Source organism: Balaenoptera borealis (genome assembly GCF_965194805.1).
Source record: "Balaenoptera borealis genome assembly, chromosome: 20".
NCBI lineage: Eukaryota > Metazoa > Chordata > Mammalia > Artiodactyla > Balaenopteridae > Balaenoptera > Balaenoptera borealis.
Genome location: NC_138879.1, coordinates 9,616,105 through 9,631,501, shown reverse-complemented (window position 1 = coordinate 9,631,501; position 15,397 = coordinate 9,616,105). Strand labels below are relative to the sequence as shown.

At 55.3% G+C, this 15,397-nt stretch overlaps 1 long non-coding RNA gene across 6 annotated transcripts; it reads right to left on the bottom strand.

Moving 5' to 3' along the window:
- Window positions 1-3: 3 nt before the first annotated feature.
- On the bottom strand, window positions 4-13,971 carry LOC309618258. Of its 6 annotated transcripts, none has more exons than XR_014238384.1 (4): window positions 11,865-13,971; window positions 9,970-10,047; window positions 5,376-7,494; window positions 4-4,879 (listed from the first exon to the last, which is right to left on the bottom strand). It is a non-coding gene; the product is annotated as an uncharacterized lncRNA (long non-coding RNA). The 6 variants fall into 6 exon arrangements; XR_014238385.1 differs by having other exon boundaries at window positions 4-4,842; XR_014238386.1 differs by having other exon boundaries at window positions 4-5,643; window positions 7,058-7,494.
- Between the last annotated feature and the right edge of the window lie 1,426 nt (window positions 13,972-15,397).

The window sequence follows — 15,397 nt, the reverse complement described above, 5'->3', positions numbered from 1 at the left end:
CGGCTCTACCCCCTTGCTGCCCTGGCGCTCCTCGTGATGGAATCAAACTCGGCTTCACGTCACTGACAAGCTAAGGCAGCCACCTAGACTGTACCGAGAGGGGTAATTCCTGCTAGTCTGATTCAGATCTGACCAGAATATGCAAAGCAAGTTCGAAGGAAGCGCTTCAAAGGGCTTGCAGGGAGTATAAGCTGAGCTGTGGTCAAAGCTTTTAGAGGCTCCAAGCTATTAGAGGCGCTAGGCTCCTTGGCAGGGAGGTGTTCCGAGAAAGCCCAGACTATGGGGTCCTGGCGGTGACCCGTGACCTAAGCACAGCCGGGTCCACGGGAGGTGGGGGGAGGGGGAATCCCGATGCAAACCCTGCACGCAGTGGGGCCCTCCCCAGGGGTAGGAGCCCCAGCCTGAGAAGTGGATGGGGCCACATGCCTCCCAATAAGAGCAGCCATCTATTCACCTATTTTCAGCCACTCCCACCCTCCGGGCACTCAGAGACCACCTGGGTTGGTGGTCACCTTCCCAGCCACCCCTACCAGGCTGGTGTTATCACCGCATATTCTCAGACCCAACTGTGTGCTCCATGGGAGCAGGGACTTGGACTGGTCACTTCTGATGCCTAGAACGGTGCTCAGTAAATATTTGTTGGCTGAGTGGGAGCGGCATCTCAGGTTCACAGAGGTTAAGCAACCTGCCCAAGGACACACCTCTTGGGAATGTGGGAAAGACACAGGTTAGGAATCTGGGAGCCTTTGATTTTTCCAAAGCCCAGGAACTCTCTCTGCCTCCCTTAAGTAAGCACAAAGTATATGCCCGGGGTTGCCCCTAGATAGGTCCCCCCTGCAAAGTCAAGAGGTTGGTAACCGCACCCCCCCGCCCCCCGCCCCCCCACATACACACTCAGCACTAGGGTTCTGCTAAAAAGACAAACTAAAAGTGCCTGCTCTGTGACATTTTCCTTCCATGCTTCTTCCTCCCCCAAGGCCCTAAGCCTGACAGCTGGATGAGTGTTCTCCCCAAGTCAGGGGCCCCATCCCCTCCTCTGCCTCAGATGCCTGAAACAAATGCCAGAGCCCTCTTCCTGGCCCCTGATAAGCTGCTCAGGAATCAGTGTCCAAAAGGCAACTGAGAGTAAATAAACAAAGTCGTTTTTCTTTCCCATTTCCTGGACTTTTGGGGAAAATAACCTAAAGTGACGAGAAAGGGCCAGGCCAGGCATGAGACCGCTGAGTAGACAGAGCACGTTAGGAACCACACCAGAGAGACTACCACCTCTGGAACTGGGAATGCAGACCCAGGCAAGGTCACCTTCCCAGAGCACAAGGTCAGGTGAGGGGACCCAGTGGGGCCTGGCTCCCCAGTGCCTCGTAGGAGGACGAGAGCCCGGGAGACTTTTGGTAGGCTCTTCCCCACCCCGCCATCTGCTGGCCTGACAGCCTCCATGGAACCTTGGAACCCAGAGCACACGAAGGCCCCGTCCTTGGCCCAGAAGGCAGCTGTTTAGCCAGGATGTCCAGTGTTTAGAGGGTGCTAACGAAAGGGCTTGCAGGGGGGAAGTGGCTCTCCCTACCCCTTGGAGGTTGAACTCAGAGGCAGAAGACCCCTGACTCTTTTCCCTCGCTGCCCACCCCACCCTTCTTCCTTCCCATAGGTCTCTCCATTTTCAGACCACAGATCGGACCAACCTTCTGGTTTGCAGACAAGTCAAAGTGACTCCCAGAGAAGGAAAGCAACTTACTGGACTTCACACAGCAAGCGAACGGCAACATCAGGACAAGAATCTCTCAGACTGCTCTGCTCACCAGCACTTTTCCCTGTTTTCCCTCCTCATACCAACCCGTGTTGCAGAAGTCTTTCTGTACTTCTCAGTCCTTTCAGAGGCAGACACCGCTCCTCCAAAGGACTTTGTGGGCGACCCTCTGTCCTGGCCGCCAGAGGAGGGGTGCGCCTGGTTCGCAGATTTGCTAAAAAGCGTCCTGCAGGGCATGGGGAAGAGTCTTTGCGGCTTGAGCCTCAAAGGGGGTTAAGCACAGGGGGTTAAGCCCAGCTGTGGGTCCCTGGCCAACAGAAAGGGAGGAGATGGAGCTCCCCAGACCGTGGGCCCTATTACCCTGCTTCAAGCGTTGTAGGAATCCACCCCCAAGAGGTCCTTATCCTCTCCCCGGTGGTGCTGTTTTTTGGGCAGGCCTCCTGATGAGTTAGAGCCAGGAACGGGAACTCTGAGGCCTGCTCTGGGGGAGCGAAGGAAGGAGGCCACAGACAGGGGAGCTGGAGATGGAAAATAAGCGGGCACGTGTGTCCTAGTCTAAGGATGTTTAGGAGGGGGCACCGCCGGAGTACCAGGCAGAGAGAGAGAGAGAGAGAGAGAGAGAGAGAGGGCAGAGTCAGATAGCCACAGAGGGAGTCTAAGCAGAGACAGAAGCCTGCGGGGTGGGGGACAATGTGCACAGGGGCGGACCGGGAAGACCGAGACCGAGGTGGGAAGAACCCGGTCCCGGGCGCACCTTCCCGCGCCGCGTCCCGCCCCCTCCGGTTCGGGCGGCCGCCGGGCGAGCGGGCAGGCGGGCGCGTCGCTCTGGAGGCCGGCCTCTGCCAGGAAGAGTCACTTCCCGGACACCGCGGGAGCCCTGACGGAGCTATGCGAAGAATGTCCGCGCGGAGCCTGGCGGGTGGCATCTCACAGGCCCGCGCCGCCGCCGCCGCCGCCGCAGCGGCCCAGCCGAGAGTGAGCTCGGAGGGCAGGTCACGCCCCCGCCACGCCCCCGCCACGCCCCCGCCGCCCGCGGAGCGGTCGCCATGGCAACGGAATTACAGGCGCAGAGTGCTGTTTATTCTCAGCCGAGTGCCAGGAAATTCGGCCGGGAGGCTGCCAGGCGCACCTCCCTGGGGTGGGGGGCGGGAGAGGGAGGAGAGAGGATGGACCGGCGCGCCCGGGGCTTCTGGGGAGAGAGAGGGAGGGAGGGAGGGAGGCAGTCCTTCGTCCCTGGGGGTCACTGACCCCTCCGAGGGGAGGCTGCTCAGAAAACCCTGACTGTTTGCCGGCCATGAGTGGATCAAGTTTTCCCAGGGGAGCCGAGATCCCCCACCCCCCCCCCCCAGGCCGGCAGCCCCTTCCCCCCCAGACCACTGTCCTTGGAGCCCCCCAGCCCCTGCCTGTCAGTCACTCATTCACTCACTCATTCATTCATTCACTCACTCAGCAAGTACCCATTAACACATCCTGTGTGTCAGGGGATTGATTGTGAACAAGACAAGGCCCTGCTCCTCCTGCTCTCCAGAGATTTAGTGGAAGTGACAGACACTAGTTAAAATGTAAATAAAATAAACAGACTGCTATTTGTGCCGCAAAGACTCATCTTTAAGTCACATTTCCAGTACCTCGAACATCCACAGTCCTGTCTCATCCTCAGGTATGGTGACCAGCTTGTCCTGGGTTAGTATCCCTGAATGTCCAGGACATTTGATCACCCTTCCCTTGGGTCACACATCCATTTCAGTGATAGTGAAAGTGAGACTTGGATTACAAGGGCAGTTATTCCAGGGTCATGGAGCTCATTAGAGAGAGCCGGAGGTCCTACCTGAGAATACACGGCTTTTTGGGCTCAACCCTTCTCACCTCCCAGAGCTGCCCCCCTCCCAAGGTTCATGAAAGCCAAAGAACCACCTGCGGCTAGCCCCGAGGGAGTGGATGAAATTGCTGATTCCCGGACTCCAAGCCCAGCTTTTCTGAATCAGAAGCCCCAAGGAGAGTGGGGAATCTCAATACTCAACACCTCCTCAGGTGACTCTGCGACCACTCGCTTCCTTTGGGGAAGACAAGCCTGGATCCTCCTCACTTCCTGGGACAGGGAATTTCCTCCTTGAACCTTGACTAAGCCAGAGCTGGGAAATCAGCAGGGAGGGAAGGCCCAGGATCACTGCCCACACTGGGGCAAGTGCAGACAAGTGCAGCCCTTCCCTCTGCTGGGCTCCAGCCCCTGGGCCCCAGGCTGAGGATGGCAGGGGGAGGGGGATGGTGCTCCTTCCCCCAGTGCTGAGCCCTCCCAGCTGTGCTGTGCTGGGAACAGGCCAGGCATTTGTGAAACCCTGGGTTAGCCTGACCCACTGTCATGAGGACTGCCTGTGGAAGCTGGCGCGGGGAGGGGGATGGAGGGCTGTTCCCAGAAGTGGGGAGAACTCTGGACTTCCCACTCCTGAGTGCTCCGGATTGCAGCACAGCCTTAAGCAACAGCAGTGGCCTGGAAGGCTGCATTGCAGAGAGAATCAGAGGCCCCCGGCTCTCATCTGAAGAGAAGCCAGGGCTCTGAATACTAAAACTGCACGCTTTCCTCGTAAATACGATCACAGCTGCTATTCGTTGTAATAATCAGGCCCAGCCTTAGAGAAAGGTGGAAAACCTAGACTTAAAAGAAGAAGCAAACAATGCAAGCTCGTTATCTACATTACACAAGAAAATGTTTCCTCTCTTTCACCTCCCCTCCCCCAAATCTCAAATCTTCTTTTCATACAGAAAATGCTATTTGGTATCCATAACGTTCAGGATGATGAAGGTATAGACATGAAACATAAAACCCATGAGGATCCGGTCCTCCAGGAGGCTGGTGTGATGTGTACACAACCACAGGGGGTGCTATTCACAGTATGATCTTTGTGGGTGGGGGTCCCACGATGTTGTGTGATGGGGGCTGCAGTGTTTCTGAGCTTTAGGGTGCATGAGTACCTGGTGCTTACCTGCCCAGTGCCCCAGGTGATATCAGTGCAGGTGGGAGCCCCGTCCTGGGCACTGTGACCAATGCTGGAGAGATCACTGCCGACGAGGAAACATTCAGACTTCAAGAGGCTTACAGTCTGAAAGGGGAACCAGACGTGAAAACCAAGAAGTATCCTAAAAAGGAATGAGTATAAAAATAAAATGGTATACAGGGTACAGCTGGAGGCCCCCAGGAGGAAATGACCTACAGTGGTTTCCCAGAAGAGGTGACTCTGGTGATGGGAAACAGCAGGTGTTCCCTTGGCAGGCGTGGGACAGTGGGGCATTCTAATGATCAGAAACAGGGAAATGGCCAAAAAAGGGAAAAGAAGACTTTGGGGAACTTCAAGACGTTTGGTGTGTCCCCATCAGGCACTTCCATGCCAGGCTCATCTTCTAAAAATACTGCTTTCATCATCATGTCACACACACAGCCCTTCCCCATAGGATGCACACTGGTTCCCATGGCACTTTCCTCTAAGCCGCTTCCAATACATTCAGACTCTCACCCTAGAGGAAAGCTCATTGTCTTTAACTCCCCCACCCACTCCACTTCACACTGGGAGACTTACTTCCTCCCATCAAGGTGGTCTCCTTACCTGCCCACCATAGGCTTCACACCTGTGCTCACCTGTGAGCCCGTTTCACATCGGGGTTATCCCACCAGCCCAGACAGCCCTTCTCCCTCTTCCAATTCTGCCTCTCTTTGGTGGTTGCCAGTTTCCTCCAGACTGGAATATGAACTCTTTGAAGGAAGAACTCTCTTATTCATTCCTTCGATGATAACTTATTGAATGCCTACTCTGCACCAGGCACTGGATCTTCCAGTTTTTTACATTCATCACAAAATCCGGCAGTCGGTGGCGCCCAGTGGAAGCCCACCAAATGCTTGACCCCGACTGTACAAAAGAAGGAAATGTCTTTAAATAAAGGGGTTTCTGGAGTCGTTAAAATATGATTTAAATCGTTTACAACTTTTACTTCGGGAAGCAAATAGGCATCTTTTATTTTTAATACCTTGTGTTGGCATGAATAGCACTTTTTTTTTTTTCAAAACACATCCTAATATATTATCTCGCTCTTCCCTCCTTATATAACTCGGAGGTAAGTGAGGCAGCTCAAATGGAATATGTTGCGTTTTCCAGATGAGCAAACTAAGGTGTCAAGGGATTTAGGCGTGCCTCAAGTCACACAGACGATTAGTGGAAGGAGCAGACTTAGAACACTGATCACCTGCCCTTTCCACCACTACCTGCACCTGTGTGTGTGAGAGTCCCCACCATCCAGGACCTCCATTTAGCAGCTACTGTGAAGGCCCCCCAAGGGACCCAAATGGCAGCTGGATCCACACTTGGCTCTCATCAGAGACCAGTCAGCCCTGGGGGACAGTCCTGGGGCTGCCATTCCATCCGTGGAGACTTCGGGTGTTTGCAGGGAACGCCAGGGTCATCCCATCTCCCCGCGGCTGGGAGCCTCAGACGTTCAGGGCTGCTGTTCCCAACGGACGTAGAATTGCCAAGGAAACTCCAGCGAGACCTCTGGCCAACCCAATGTGCAGAGTTTTGCGTAAAGCCTCAGAGAACCCCAATATCACTCTAAACTATTCCTTCTGGAAGCTGGGGGAGGGATGAGATGACCTCTATGTCCCCTTCTGCAATACAGTTCTATAAAAAGGCAGCTGGAGGGAAAGGAGCCAGCTTGGGAGGGAGGCAGGCTGGCTTTTGAGCGTGGTCCCCTAGCCATTTGCTGCCCTTTTCAGTGTTCCTTGGCACCTGGTGAAAGTAGGCAAGGGGGTCTGGCGGGAAGGCCACCCAGAAGCTATTCAGAGACCAGCCAGCATTGCCCAATCAGGGGGTGGGGACAGTCAATGGAATACTGCCCTACACACTGGGGTTTCCCCACTGGACTCCTCAGGCCATCACTCCAGGGGTTGGCTGGGAACTCAGCAAGGACCCTGACCAGGCTCTGGCCAGAGCCCTGGAGTGGAGGGGAGGAGCCTGCAGGCATCCTGCCAGGCCTCTCCAGCCTTAGAGAAGGAGCTGAGAAGGTCAGCCAAGGGGCCCAGCTGCAACAAGAGACCTTGTGCCCACACCAGGGTAAGGACTGAGCTGGTCCATCCTGAGTGGGGGAGGGGAGGGGAGGGGCCTCAACCCTGGCAGAATATACAAGGCCCTGGGACCATCAGGCCGGGCTCTGTCACTGGTAGGAGAGACATCTGGAGAGGAAGCAATTAAAAGGGCCAGATGCCCGGTAGAGGCTGCAGGCCCCCGAGAGAAAGATGGAGAAATGGCCAGAGATGCCTGGAGGACTTACTGGATGTGCCCGGGCTGGGCACGTTGCTGCACGCACAAGCCGCTCAGCACATTTTGAGCTCCGTCTGTAAACGCAACGCCCAGTACCATCCCTCCGAAGTGCGCTGTAGATGAGCTTTCCATGGGGTGATGCGTGATGGTGAATCACCCCAGTCTAGCTTCCCACTGTGAGCAACACAGCTAACTGGGAGATGACTGACCAGGATTCGGCGGCGAGGTGATGGCAGGGGTCCGAGCTTTCCTCTGGGAGGAGAAAGCTGGCCTGAACCAGGATCACAGGTGTTCTTGGCCTTGGAGGGGGGATTCGAGCAACTGAGTCAGCCTGCCCAGGACTCTGCTCTCTGGTCTCAGGGGCCCTCCCTGCTGGTCTCTGGAGGGTTCAGTGGGAAACAGACAAGGACTGCACGAGAATGCTGTTGGCCTTGGTCTCCCCCTGGCCTGTGGAGTAAGAATAAAGAAACGTTCACCATCCCATAGGTCCTCTTCTTGGCCCCGACCCTGCAGGGAAAGAACCTTCACCCACATATTTTATTTATTTCACATACTTTCGTGGCCTGCTTCTGATGCGCCAAGCACTATTCTAAGCACATGAAAGGTAGGAACAGGGTTTCCCTGGTGGCGCAGTAGTTGAGAATCAGCCTGCCGATGCAGGGGACACGGGTTCGAGCCCTGGTCTGGGAAGATCCCACACGCCGCGGAGCAACTAGGCCCGTGAGACACAACTACTGAGCCTGCGCGTCTGGAGCTTGTGCTCCGCAACAAGAGAGGCCGCGACAGTGAGAGGCCCGCGCACGGCGATGAAGAGTGGCCTCTGCTCGCCGCAACTAGAGAAAGCCCTCGCACAGAAACGAAGACCCAACACAGCCATAAATAAATAAATAAATAAATAAATTTTTAAAAATAGTAGGTAAACATATATATATATATATAAAAAAAAAGCAAGGTAGGAACATTTCTTGGAGCATTTAATTCTCCAGCAACCCCATGAGTTAGTTCCTATTATTGTCCCCATTTTTATAGTGGAGGGAACTACAGAACAGGGATGTAATGTGACGTGCCTAAGGTCACACAGCTAACCAGGAGCAGAGCTGGGTCCAAACCCAGGCAGTTGGGCTGCAGCATCCCTGCCCATGGCCAGCATCTGCCAACCCTTCCGAGACACCGGACATGGGCACAGGAGCCCGGGACCGGCAGAGGGCAGAGCGCCACTGTGTGGCAGGAAAGCTGGGTGTGTGTCCCAGATCACTGCTTCCTGGCAAATGACCTTAGGCGGGTACTTAACAGTCTTGCCCTGGTTCTTAATCTATACACAGGGATCTCAACAAAACCCACTTCATGGATTGTCGTGAGGTAGAGACAAGACCATGTCACAGGTTTAGTATTATTAGCAGGTTCTCCCTGGGACCAGCAAGATTCAAAATGACCTCCCACATTCACCCCCATCCAACCCCCCACACCCCTGCTATGAGGAAAGTGGAGCCTGGCAAGGCTTGGCCACCATTTCCCGTCCCGGGTGGGAGGAGGATGCTTAGGAAGTGTTCCTTCCTGTCTCCTCCTTGGTCTCTTCCAAGCCTTTCCTTTCTGTGCCCTGCTGCATTTCCTTCTTGTTTTCCACAACTGCCCTCTGTTTGACATTTGGTGCTTGTATGAGTTTCCTGGGGCTGCTATAACAAAGGTCCACAAACTAGGGAGTTTAAAACAACAGAAACAGATTTTCTCACCGTCCTGGAGGACAGAAGTCCCAAATCAAGATATCAGCAGGGCCATGTGCCCTCTGAAGTCTCTAGGGGGGGAATCCTTCCCGGCCTCTCCCCAGCATTTGGTGATCACCAGCAATCCTTAGCGTTCCTTGGCTTGTAGACGCATCACTCCAGTTTTTGCCTCTGTCTTCACATGGCTGTCTTCCCCGTGTTCCTATGACTAAATCTCCCTCTTCTTGTATCCAGTCATTGGATTAGGACCCAAACATATCTAGTATGACTTCATCTTTAACTACATCTGCAAAGACCCTATTTCCAAATAAGGTCACAAGCACAGACTCCACATAGACATGAATTTGGGGTCTACTATTCAACCCTGTTACTGCTGGTTGGTCCTGCAGGATCTAAAATTAAGAACATTTTTTTTTTCTTTCCTTGCGTTTTCCAGGAAGAGCCTAACAAATGTGTCTTTCTTTGCTCTTGGGCAGAGGAACAAGAGGAAGGCCCCATTATACTCCATCCAAGACAACTTGAGCAAAGGATAGGCTTCAAAGGTGCCCAGGGATGGGCCCAGCAGATGGCCTGGCCAAGGGCAGGGCTGAGAGGCGGTCTGCACAGCCAAGGGCAGTGCCTCTTGGGGAGGAGGGAGCGTGAGTCTGTAGCCTGCTTGGCATGGCCTGGTCCTCTACAGACATTGCCTCATTTAGCTGCAGGGATGCTTCCTACGTTTCTCTGGTGAAGAGCTTCAGTATTAGCAACCTCAGATGACTCTACACACAAGAAAGAACATCCTCTAGAAAGCTTATTTTGAGCTTCCCTGTGCAAAAGACAGGGGACGGTGACGCCTCGGGGCTGGGCGTGGGAAATCTGGCCAGCGCCACAGTTCCTTGGCAATGTCACCTAGGGAAAAGTCCAGGGGATGCCCAACAGCCAGCTCTTTGCAAAGCCCTGGGTTATCTGATGGTGAAGTGGACACAGGAGCGGGGCAGCCTCCATCCCTCAGATGTTCCAGACAACCAGGTTAGAGAGAGCTGGGGCTATGAAGTTAAGGGACTCTCATCTGCATCTTTCATCCCGGCATCATTATCATCATCGAAGAGGAAGCGTGATGAAGAAAGCTCCAGGTGGTCTGTTAGAGCTGAAAGGAGAGTTCTCAGGTCCTCCCCTCAACCAGGGCCTGCAGCCCCTTCTCTCTGCCCCCTCGGCCCCTCACCTACAACTGGAGACTCCGGGCAAATCTCTGGCCCTGAGAGGCTTTCTGGGGCATCCAGGTCCGTCTGACATCTAGAGCCTGGGAAAGGAGAGAGGGAGGGTGCCAAGAAGGCATGGGGTTATGCTTTTACCTGAACCACAGGAAGGGGACCGCCCTACCCCAGCATACCCGCAGCTGCTCTTCCAGGGACGGGAAGTCAGCTGAGTACCGAGCAAACAGCGTGCCTGGGGGGAGGGGTTCAGACACCTGGGCGGTCCGCTGGGCCATCCACTACTCTTCCGGGCCACACTGGTTCCCACACTCAGGAGGCCAGACGGAATGGGGATTAAGAGCCTGGGTTTTCATCCTGGTTCAGTTTGCCTCCTCAAAGTTAGGAGACCAGGGCAGGTCTCTGAATCTGCTCCCCATCTGTGACAATGGGGATAATAACGGTCCCCACTTCCTAGGGTTGTTCTCATAGATCAGTGAGCGAACAGCCACGTTGCCCAGGACATAGTGAGTGCTGGGTCAACACTGGCTGCTCTGATGCCCCTGGGAAGGGGCTGAGCCCTGGACCAACTATTTCTTGCAAATAATCTGGCATTTAACTAGTGGCCTGACCTGCTTAGGGGAGAAATGGCGCCCTCTTGGCAGGCCCACCTGGTCTAGTAAGTCTCCTTGGGAAAGCAGTCATGCCTATCTCCACTTCACACACTGCATGAGCTCTCCCTACACCAGGGCCCCTCTCTGGCTGGCCTGCCCAACCACAGGACAATCAGGCTTTTAGCCAGGCAGTTACAGTAAGCCAGGCCCGCCCTTCCTTACATGGGGTACCACTGCTCCCCGGCCCTGAGCCTCGGTTCCCAGAGAGGAGACAAAGGGGGATCAAGAGCCCCTTACCAGCCTGGTATGCCAGGGTTGGCTCTTAACCCCACCCCCAGGACGTGCTGGTTTTCCCAGCGATTTCCAGGGGCCGCTTAGTCCTGGCAACCAACTGGTCCAAGCTGCAAAGGGCAGCTGAAGCAGCAACTAATGTTCAGGAGAGGCTGACTCACTTCAGCCAGGCTGGGCCCTCTGTTAATATTCTTGGACCTCAGCCTGGGATTCCTGCAGGTTCCGACAGCAAGTTGAACCATCCTTTTGTATAAGGCGGGTTCCAAGGTAACCCTGAGGGGAAAGGAGGTGGGGAGAGCCCTGGCAGGGGTGTTGATCCACCCGAAGCTCCAGGCCTGGGGGATGGGATGTTGACAAGGAGGACCTAACTGATCCCAGGCCTGATTGAGGAGGGAGGGGGGAGAAGGGAAAGAGGACCCCATCTACAGTGCACAGGGCACATTACATAATTATTCTATTTTAATCACAACCACCCTGTATGGTAGCTATGACTAATCGCTGGTTAATAGATAAGGAAACTGAGGCTGGGAGAGGTTAAGGAGGTTAGCGGGTGGGTGGAGGTCGGTGAGGGGTGGTGGCTGCATGGGCAAAAAGTGACGTCAGGCACCTTTTAGACTCTCAGCCTCAGGGTCCAAGGAGGGTAACAGCGGGGAGCCTGTGCTGGTTCCCCCCCCCCTCCCCCCCCCCCCGCGAGGCGCACCTCTTGGTGGGCAGGGCAGGCACAGAGCCTCCTCAGGACACCCTGGTCCAGGACTGCATCTGACTGGGCCACCGCGGGGGCGGGGGGCGGGCTCGGGTTGGGGTGTCCCTGGAGGCGGGTCTCTACCACCCTTCCCCCGCCGGCGGGATCTCCCGACTCCCCTGCCCGGGCGGGGCCCCGCGCCAGGACACGGACCAGGACCGGACCGGGACCTCGGTCCGGACGCGCCTCGGCTTCACCCACCACCCCCCCCCCGGGTGCGTGCCCATGGCAACCGCTCCTCTCCGGGCCACGTTTAAAGGGGAAGTGTACACACACGCACATGCCCCATCGCGCCGCCAGCTGCGGATTCCTCAGCCCTTCCATCAGCGCGGCCGGCCCCCGACGACGGGCTTCCTCGCGGACTGTGAGGTCAGCGCCCCGCCCCGCCGCCCCGCGGCTGGCCCAGCGCCCGGCTTCCCGGCTCCCGGTCCCCGATCCCTGCCGCGCACCCGGGTGCCCGTTCCCCGGCGCGTCCCCGAGCTGCGGCGGTCCCTTGCGCCCGCCGCCCGCCGCCCCCGGGCCTCCAGGCCGAGCCCTATTTCGGGCGCTGGCGCCGCGGGCCGGGGCAGCCCTGCCCGGAAGGGAGGCTATTCTGGGCCGGGCAGCCCGAGCAGCTGCGGCCCCAGGGCTTCCCGGCAGGGTGCGCGCCCGGGACAGAGGGCACGCTGGGGCAGGGCTCCCTTCCCTCCCCACCGCCCCACCTTCCTCCCAGGCCGCGCCCAGCTCCCTCCTCTATTTTGGCCAGACCCAGGTCCTTCCCTAGGCCGGGAACATTCTCTGGTGCCAGGTCACTGACAGAATGTCCAGAGCCTGTGGCCACGGTGCTCCCTCATCAGTGCCCACCACACAGGTGCTGGCGCCTGAGCCTCTCCGCCCCTCTGCTCCCATCTCTCGGTCTGGGGTGGTCTTCCCAGCACCCTGTGCTTGCCTGGGCACAGCCAGTGTCCCCATGTGTCCCATTTGCCTGCCCTGACTATCGCCCATCACCTATGTGTCCATATGGTTCAGTGTTGAATTCCCAGTGCCCGGCACAGGATGGGTGCCCCCCAAATGGTCATTAAATGAAAGTTGTTAAACTGTCACATCGAGGACACCAAACTCCAGCCCCTTGGGAATTTTTTACAGCCTATCCAGCTAACCCATCTGATGAGCATATGCTCCAGCTGCCCCCTGGATCCCTTCCCCCACCAGAGGGAGTGGCCGCTTCCATGGGTAGCCTGGGCTTGGTGGTTGAAGCCTTGAGCATCTGCACATGTGGCCCTGGTCCCCTTGGGTCTACTCTGTAACCTTAGGACCCATTGCTGGACTCATCAGGGCCACACTCTTCCATCTATGAACCAAGATAAGAATATCTGTGGCCTATCCCACATCATGGTTGTAAGGAGACAAAATATATGTGACACCATCAGAATGCAAGTCACAGCCATTATCTAACCTAACCGAAATCCCGTCTGAGCACACTCAGGAAAGGGAAGAGGAGGGAAACTAACATTGCCAAATTCTCTGCTAGGTGTTTTATTTATTTTTAAAAAAAATTTTTAGGTGTTTTAAATACGTCATGTTGTTTAGCCCAGCACTAATCAAACTTTGTCAGCACAAGCCACTTGGATCTTGTTAAAATGCGGAGGCCCTGAGATGCTGCATTTCCAACCAGCCCCAGGTGGTCTTCATCCCGCCAGCACCATGTGCACCACGTTAGAAGAAGAGAGGGGGAATCGACACAGCGGTCCACACAGCGGTCCTCCTGGTGTTCAGATGAAGCATTTGAGGTTTAAAGAGATTAAGTGGCTTGCTTCAGTAACGAGGCCAGCACCCAGGCCCAGCTGGCCCACAGAATGTCCTCTGCCCCTCGAGCCTTAGCTGCTGGGTCCTCAGATGCCCCACTTTTAGCCCCAGGCTTTTCCCCCCTGCAGTTTACGCCCCGCAGCTTTTCTTTCAAATTATCACACTAATACCTGTGAGTAAAACACGTGTACCAAATGTATACTTAAACTCAGTGAAAATAAATTAAAAATCAATTGTATGTTAATAAAAAATAAAACTTATCCCCATGCCCAATTCCTCTCACCTCACTCCCCAGAAAAAGAAATACGGTCTACAGGACTTCCCTGGAAGTCCAGTGGTTAAGACTCTGCACTTCCAATGCAGGGGGCACGGGTTCAGTCTCTGGTCGGGGAACTAAGATCCCACATGCCGCGTGGAGTGGCCAGAAAATAAAGTAAAATAAAAGTCATCTTAAAAAAAAAAAAAAGGAATATGGTCTACAGTTTACTGCCGATGCTTTATGGTGCCATATAGTTTTGTTTACACCGTGGGTTGGCCAGGGTTAACACTGTGGGATATGGGTAAAAGGTCAGGCAAAAAGCCACCAGACCTGGGATGGAAATCGTGTGAGAGAGAGAGAGAGAGAGAGAGCAAGCAAGAGAGGGAAGAAAGTGTGGTTCAAATATGGGCCCAGGAAGAGTCAGGAAACCACTTTCTCCCCAGGGCCCTTTACTTCCATCTTTCAGGGCAAGCTGGAACAGGTGAGGGGAAACCCAGCTACACGGGCACCCTGGCTCATGAATAAGTAACAGCCACCCGATGCTTTGACTCACTCGTCAATAGATGGTTGACTTCCTGACAGAGAGGCTAGCGCCTTCACACTGACACGTGTAAGTGAACGGGTAATCAATTGACAATTAATTACAAGTGGAAGTGACTGGGAATCCAGAACTGCTCATTCAAAACTCCGTGGGGAAGGAAGGCCGCGTTTTCCAGATGTGCGTCTGTGTCAAAGGCCAGAGCTGCAGCGGAAATACTCCAAGTGGTGTCCTAGTTTCGTGAAAGAATAGCATTTGCCCAGTCTTGAGGGGGCTTACTGTCTGGGGGGGCAGTGGCCCTGGGGCCAGAGCGTGTGGGAACTTGGCTGGCGAGGTCAGGTCCTGGTCCCGCCAGCCACTCACTGCCGGTGAGGATGGGGACACCCTGCAGAGGGCCCTGGATCCCTGGCCTGATACTTGGTAGGTGCTCAAGGTGGGGGTGGGGAGGGGGGTTACTCCTTTCCCCCTCCTTTCACCTGCTTAGCCCCACTGGGTGCCCCAAATCTCTTCCTCAATTCTGGGGCTGAAAAGAGGCTTAACAAGTCTAGTTTCCCTTCAAGACAAACATTTCTTCAGACTTGGGTAATTGGGGAAAAGTCACAGGTCTCATTTCTGAGAGGGAAGGAGGCCCACACCATGGGGGCAGGGCTGGGTGAGAAGGGGAGGGAGGACTGGGAAATCTCACGGCTCTCACTTCTGCTTTGCGGGTTATGGGCGCTGAGCTGCCCATAGCCGTCTCCTCTCATAACTTCCTCTGAAGAGCCCACTGACCATTTGCATATGTCTCATTGAAATTCCCGATCAGAGCTCACCGTCTCCTCCCCTCGGCCCCCAGAGGGTAGCTGGAACTTCACTGGGGAACCAAAGACTGGGGACAAGTGGCCGTGGGACAGCACTGATAGCCCCAAACCTTCCCCGGCTGATTCACCCTTATTCAGTAGATGGACCATTTTTCCTAGAATGTTGCAACAGGGGTATTAGGGTTTTTCCAGAACTTTCCACCCTCGATGACCCAACTCTGAACCCCTCAAGTGGAACTCAAGATGACTCTCACTGGCAAGGGCTGGGCACTTGCCCTCTGACCTTGGTGTCCCCTCCGTTTTATGCTTTCTCACAGAGCAGAGCTCAGTCTCCTGAGAACGGCCTCATTGTGCATCCAGCCATGCACACAGCAGGCTCTTGGCCTGTGTTTTGCTTTCTTAATACATATTTGTTGAATGGATGGGATGAC